The following is a 7,358-nucleotide window of genomic DNA, read 5'->3' as shown; positions in this document are numbered from 1 at the left end:
ATAGTACTGAATTACAAATGGTACATTGAAATTTTGTTCTGTTTGATATTTTATTTTTAAACACTGAAACTCAAAATCAATTATTGTAAGGTGACATTGGTTTTATGCTGGGAAATATTTAAGAAAAATAAAAAACTGAAATATCTTGCTTGCATAAGTATTCAACCCCTGTGCTGTAGAAGCTCCCAGTTTGCATCGATGAAAGAAATGCCCTAACGAGGACACAATTACCTTACCATTGGCCTCCACTTGTGAACCATTAAAGTTACTGTCACATTTTCTGGATAAAAACCCCACTGTTGAAAGATCATTGGTAAGGCTGTGAATCTGAAGGAAAATGATGACCAAAGAGCATTCTACAGAATTTAGAGATAAAGTAATACAAATGCATAGATTAGGGAAAGGGTACAAAATAATATCCAAGTGTTTGGCTATCTCAATGAGCACAGTTGGATCAATAATCAGGATATATATTTTTTTTCTTAAAAATATTTCTCAACATAAAACCAATGTCACCTTACAATAATTGATTTTGAGTTTAAGTGTTTTAAAATAAAATATCGAACAGAACGAAATTTCAATGTACCATTTGTAATTCAGTAATATGAGAGAATTGGTCTGAATACTTTTGCAAGCCACTGTGTGTGTGTGTGTGTGTGTGTGTATGTGTATATATATATATATATATATATATATATATATATATATATATATATATATATATATTAATATATATATTCAGTGACAAATTGATTTGCCAAACTGCCAATAAAGGATTACCATAAACTAAGTAACCAAACACTCAGGGTCTCATTCACATTCCATTGCATTCAAGTGGAGAAGAGGCATGTTTTGAATGCCATTGGAAATTGTAAACTTTATAAAAAAAGGTGTCAAACTACTGATGGAGATGGAAATAAGATTGATTAGCCACAGAGTACAGATAACAAGCAAAGATGAGTCTTATTAAAAACTCATTGTGAAACGAGGAAAGGATCAAACTGCTAAGCAATGGGAGTCTTATTTCCATCTATGTGGCATGAGTATCCCAAAGCAAGTGTATTTTCCATAAATCAATGGGCAGCTTGTGAGATGAGAATCACGTGTAAAACATCTAGCCAGCCAAGCAGAGTTTCAATGGCCAAACAGAATCAAGCCATTACATCAAACCAACTTGTACAGTTCAGTGTAACCATTGACAGTTAAGCAAAAAAGCTCAAATAAAAAGATATTTATTTGCGAGCTGGATATGTCCCCTCACTCATTTGCTTTACCACCTATTCTCTACTGAATCTGGCCCTGACCCCCTCAACACCCACTCATCTCGGCTCTTCAATAATCATTTGTCACGACCGAACAAGGAGCTGTGTTCCTCACTGCAGGATGCAAACCAGCACCTTGAGACTTGCCAATTACACAGGATTTTAAGACCAGGAATGATATCCTACTTGACTGCGATTAATCAAGGCTGTTCGTGACCGTTAAATTGGACAAGTTATTTTGTTTTATTGGAAATCAAAAGTAGAAAAGGGCAAGAGGAAACTGCAGTTTTATGTATCTTCTAATAATATTTGCCCACTACTGCAGAAGGTTTAATGGAGCTACATTTTCCCCTGAAGATGCACTCCAACACTTAACATACTTGCCAGCCAAGATCTCTAGACTTGCTTCTGAAGACAAATAGTCTTTTTTTAAAAGCTCACTGCCCAGAGCTTTTCTGAAACCTGCTGGGACACTCAGACATTATCAAAAACCTGGTTTAGTCGCTCACAAACTGCTGTGAAAATGGCACTTCAGTTTTCTTTACTGCACAGGGTCGTTTTAAGGGTACATCAAAATTTAAAATATATTACTATATATACATACATACTTTATTTTACAGTTGCAGCAGTTACACTATTGTTTTCAATACAGATTCTTCCATATTCCTTAGAAAAAACAAGACAGAATTTCAATTACTTGATTGATAAACTTGTAGGACCATAACCAATATAATTAGTCTCAACATGTCCAATAACATGTAACTTCAATAAAACAGTATGTTTCTGTTTTTCAATATCTTTCTGGCTGGGAGAGTTTCTTCAGCTTTCTACACAGAGAGTAAGATGATTTATATAACTGCTGGTATAAACTGAAGTTGCAGAATATAATTGATTCAAAATCAAATTCAAAGACATGAAAATACTAGCCAAGGGTCATCAGCACAAGAAACTCATTAAATAAAATCAGCCTTGGGTATAATTGGGCTCTGAATGCGATAGCAACATTGTACTGCTTTTGAAGTGTATGGCCAATGTTTAAATTAAAACTAAGCTTAGAAAAACAAAATCTGGCAATATTGGATAAAACTGCCAATATCATAACAAAGGAACAGTTAGAACTCCTTCCTTAGATTATTACAGTCCAACAGAACATTATCCAACCCCCACCACCTCTCCAATTCCCATTCTCTTTTAATCAAAAAGGAATACATATCAAATCTAATTCTAGTGGATTTAAAAAATAAAAAAAAATAATAAATTCTATGTTTTACTCTTTCCAGATAGTTTTCAAAACTGTTCCACTCCTCCGGCTTATATCCAGAAAGTTCAGCTGAAACTCCTCACAGCTGTCGAAAGATGTTTGTATACAATTAGGTTTGCAAAGGGTTATCAGTTTCTAAATGTGCATCACGGACAAGTTCTCAGCACTGTGCTAGGGTAAACTATGTGTTTAACAATTATTTTCAGGGCAGTGCAGATTCATGAAGGTAAAAACTTCCCATGCTGGCATATGAGCTGTGTCTTGGCACGAATGCAGTTGCTTTGTTACATCACTTGGAATGAGTAAAACTAAAGTGACAAATCAATAATGCAAAGAGCTGACTGATCCCAGGGCTTCAGAGTCAAAGAGGTTTAGACTGTATCATTCTAGGGACAAGGTAAAGGTGCTATGGCACTGACAGTTGCAGAAGGGACAGGTTTTGATCATGAATCATGCCACAAAGAGAACATGCAAAGGAAAGAAAAGAGATGATCAGACAGCAGACAGCCCTGGCCACTGCTTACGTCCACAAGCTTGAATAGTTCTCGAGTATGATGCCAGTTAGCATACTCATGGAGTACATGGTTATAATATGGAATGAACTGCCCGGAGATCCCTGATTCATATCCAGGCTATATCACTTGGAGTTCCCAGGAGGTGGCGCACAATTGGCCGAGCGCCGCCCGGGTAGAGAGGGCTCAGGTCGGCAGGGTAATCCTGGGTTCACCGCACACCAGCGACTCCTATGGCCAGCAGGGCGTCTGCTGTAGAGCCAGTCAGATCTGTGTTGTCCTCCGGCACTAGAAGTTTGATGGCTTCGCTGTGAACCTGCCATGCGAAAAAAGGCTGCTTGGCAGGGCATGTTTCTGAGGATGCGTGTGTCTGCCATAGTTTCGTGAAGTCGGTGTAGGGGTTGCAGCGGTGGACTGAGATCAATACATGCAATTGCAGATTCCAAATTGGGAAAAAATTCCACTGACAACTACTAAGTTTTATAATAAATATACGAAGAAGAAATCATACTAGACTAAACTACATAATGCGCAAAAAAAATCTATCATGTATGCGTTACTCAATTAGGCTTTTTTTTTTTTGCTGGCTGTACCAATAATAAAAGGCTTATTGTTGTCATTATGTGCCTTTATTGAATCAGGACTATGCAATGCAAAGCCCTTTTTAGGCATGTACATGGCGTATGTGTGTGTATGTGTGCGTGCATCATTATTACCACTTGCATTTTATTAAAATCACAACCCTTGCATCGCAGCCAAGTTTGGACAGTGAATAACCAGATGGCTGGCCCTTAATGGTCTGCTGTGCTCTTGTTCCTACAATGTGACTAGTTGTTTAATTCTGGTATGAGGACATTCGTCATAGTGATTATAAATATATAAATATATTATTCAGAGGAAAACCTTTTCTACATTCTTGAGCATTGCCATGGGCTGTCAGTGTCTCCTTTGTGCCTTCTCAACCTGCCATTTCATATTTGATACTGAAACAAACAATGGTCTCAATGCTCAGAACAATTAAGCGTTCTGGCCTGGGGCAAACGTTTCATCCCACAGAGATTACTCAGCCATGTTAACGCAGGTAGGCTTATTTTTTCAGATTGCTTGGAAATATGCTTCTCTTCCCACGTCCATCATTCACAGAGAAAGCTGCAGATGGACACTCACTGTATTAGCTCTAGTTGAGGCCTACTAGTAAAGCATAAGGAAGCACCCCTGAGTTCCGGTTGTTGTATCTGTTGTATATGCGAGCCCAGGATGAAACACTCTGCAGCAAGTCTTTTGATTTCTAGAGCTTCACAGAGAAGCACTGGGTCTTGTTTCATGCACAGCCAAAGAAGCGGCACATCACTGAGGGCGTTTGACTTGATTGTTTCTCTGTTTACATATTATTAGTGGCCAACAAAGCAATATAAAAACCGGTTTACACCTTAAAACAACATTCTTTAATCATAAAGCAGGAAAGCACAAAGAGAGCAGCTACCCAATAAAAAAATAAATAAAAAAAAATAGAACTCAGGAGACAGGTACAGTAGTTCAGCTAGCAGAGAGGCCAATATAATCCCACATGACAAGGAAATGCTTTCAACACTTGACAGAAACTGGAGGAAGGACTGCTTTAATAACGTTGGTAACTTTATTTTTTATTTTTATCGAATTCATCTCAAGATAATTTTTTTTGGTCTCAAATCAGCCGTCTTAATGCATCCGTTCTTAAACAAGGCATGACGCCATTGCAGATTTAGGGTTCTTGTACAATAATTGGCATTCCAACTCATGTTAACAAAAGCTTTTGCAGTTAGACATTCTCCTTAGGATAATAAGCATACCAAATGTTATAAGCTCACAAATACGAATGAGAAGTCTGCTTTGATCCCCCCCCACCCCACCCCACATCGCTATTGGAAAACGCCTGACAATTTGTTTTTGAACTAACATACCAGTACTCTCCACATAATTTCTATAGATATGATATAAAAAGGCACCCGGTATTTAGACCGATATCTGTACAAATTACATGGTTTGGACTTAAGGAAATGGCATACATTTTATAGGCGTTCCATGCATTTTTGGGGTTTGCCAGAATAGCTGTACAGTACTTTCCACTGAAAATGACATGAGTCATTAAGTTGCCTTTGAATAAATATCATCTGCTTGAAGTAACATTAAGAAAGCAGTCTACAATTAGTTTGTAGTTTGAGTCAGTCTTCAAAAGAAAACCAATTTCTCTAATGAAATCTTAAGCCACACTATTTGTGCTACACATACTGCTATCTCCATTATGAACAAATTCGTTTGTCAGACATCTGAAGACGACTTCTTCTAATCTACATACAAGCAATTCTAATTACAAAACTGTCCTTGAAACATGTAGGATTTCTAGAAGAGACAGAACAAGGTGCCCTTTTTGAAAACAATGCCACATCAATTATAAATAAACATATGAACACTGGCCTTGGACATTTTTAGATGAGAGTACAATATTACTCAAGGAGACCTGGGGTTAACACCAGTCTGTTCTGTTTTGGGATCATTGATTTACCTTTCTTATGTCACCCTATTATAAACAAAGGAAAGAATGCCTTATATATTTCCATTCTACGTGCTACAGTTTTCTGTATTTCAGTTAAGGAGACCATCCAAGCCGTTGACATTTTCAGGCTACGTGTTTATTAGATACAACCAGGCACGTGACTGCCAGCTCAAAACTACCTTACAAAAAAGTTTGTGCAATTCCAAAATAAAATAGTACAAAATGTGACATTCAAACCATCACTACATAAATAACAGGGACAGAAATAAGACTACTATTACATTGCAGTTTGATCCATTTCTGGTTTCGCTCTGAGTTTACCAAGGCACTCCTGAGCTTGTTACCTATACACTGGGGCTAAGGAGGCATAGTTTAAAACCTAAGGTGGGGGAAAACAGCTATGCAATAGGAGTCTTGTTTCCAGCCTTGTATAATAAGAAATGAAAATGTGCCAGTTAATTCACAATCATGTTTTCAAAAGGTGATCGTTGCAGATGTTATAGGTGTGAATAGTGTATTAGTGAGATGGGACAAGTTCACCATATAATAATTGGGTAACTAATTGCCATGCTTGTTCATTAATAAAACATCAGCCTATTTGCATGTCATGATTAAATGAATGAACTTAGCTGTGCCGATTGTGTTTTAATTAAAAGGCTTTCTTCAGAAAACCTTATAATGAAGGCAAGTCCATCAGGAGAAAACAGTGTAAGCACAGTACCCAGTGTTGAGATTAAAAGGAAATTGAGACAGGTCATGTTTGGTCAACCAGACTGCAACAGGCTTCAGTCAGCTTTACAACTCTGCACCAGGTACAGGAGGCGTGGCAGTTAAGAGAGGTTCGGAGGAGGTTAACGAGTTCATTGTGCAGAGCAAAAGAACGCCAGCCTCCTGGTTAGCAATTTACCTACAGACGCAATATCCATGTCGTTTGCACCAACTCCACCCAGCTCACACCTAAAGTATTGATCCTAATACTTGCCTATATTACAGTAATGTAGTCTATTAATGTAGTGTTCTATTAACAGCTTACAAATTGTAGTATTAAACGTGATTCAAATATACATTTAAATGCTATACAGTATGGCAAGAAATAAACAACAATATAAAAAGTTTATTTTTTTCTTACTAATCCTCTAATAAAATCTGCAACTTGTACCTTCTATTTAAATTTATAAAAGCAGCCTAATGTCTGGCCAAAATCTTGCTACATTTTTAACTTCTTTTTGAATAACATGATAAACAATGGAAATTTGATCTACGATCTAGTATGGTGTTGCACCTCTAGTTTTTATCAATTGTTACACACAAAATCTGAAAATATTTAAATACAGTCTGAATTTTAATTTCACCTCCCATATGCACTTACTTTTTGCAGGCACTTGCTGTTTAAGTTGCCATGGTAATAGTCCTTTGGGGCCTAGCTGTCAAAGTGCTTACCCAAGACACCATGCTCCACCCTCAAAGGTCACTTGGTTAATTGGCCATAGGGGGTTTGGCTAAGCTCTCCGTTTTCAGGCAGATGCAATATATCAGCAGCTTGAATCAATAATTTAAAACAAATTCAGGCCTTACTTTCGCACGGAAGCAGTGAAACCTTAATGTACATCGGCTGGCTATTAAAAGAGAGAGGGACTTTACTGCTTCTTAACAACCTGCAAAAACGTACCGAAGCAAAACCAAGCACCGATGAGAAATTCAAAGATGTGATTATCGCCGACTTCCCTTGCTCGCTCTATAATGGGGTTTTCCTAAAGATAGCTGGTGTAAAACTGATCACAATCTGTAAT

General features: G+C 37.5%; 1 protein-coding gene across 2 annotated transcripts in view; it reads right to left on the bottom strand.

Annotated features, from left to right (window-relative positions):
* LOC121319307 (sodium/potassium-transporting ATPase subunit beta-1-interacting protein 4-like) overlaps positions 1-7,358 on the bottom strand; it is a 45,602-nt gene that overhangs the window by 27,545 nt on the left and 10,699 nt on the right. The gene's annotated exons all lie outside the window — the stretch shown is intronic.

Source organism: Polyodon spathula, chromosome 8, assembly GCF_017654505.1.
Source record: "Polyodon spathula isolate WHYD16114869_AA chromosome 8, ASM1765450v1, whole genome shotgun sequence".
NCBI lineage: Eukaryota > Metazoa > Chordata > Actinopteri > Acipenseriformes > Polyodontidae > Polyodon > Polyodon spathula.
The sequence above is the reverse complement of the archived record's forward strand: the minus strand, read 5'-3'. Positions and strand labels throughout refer to the sequence as shown.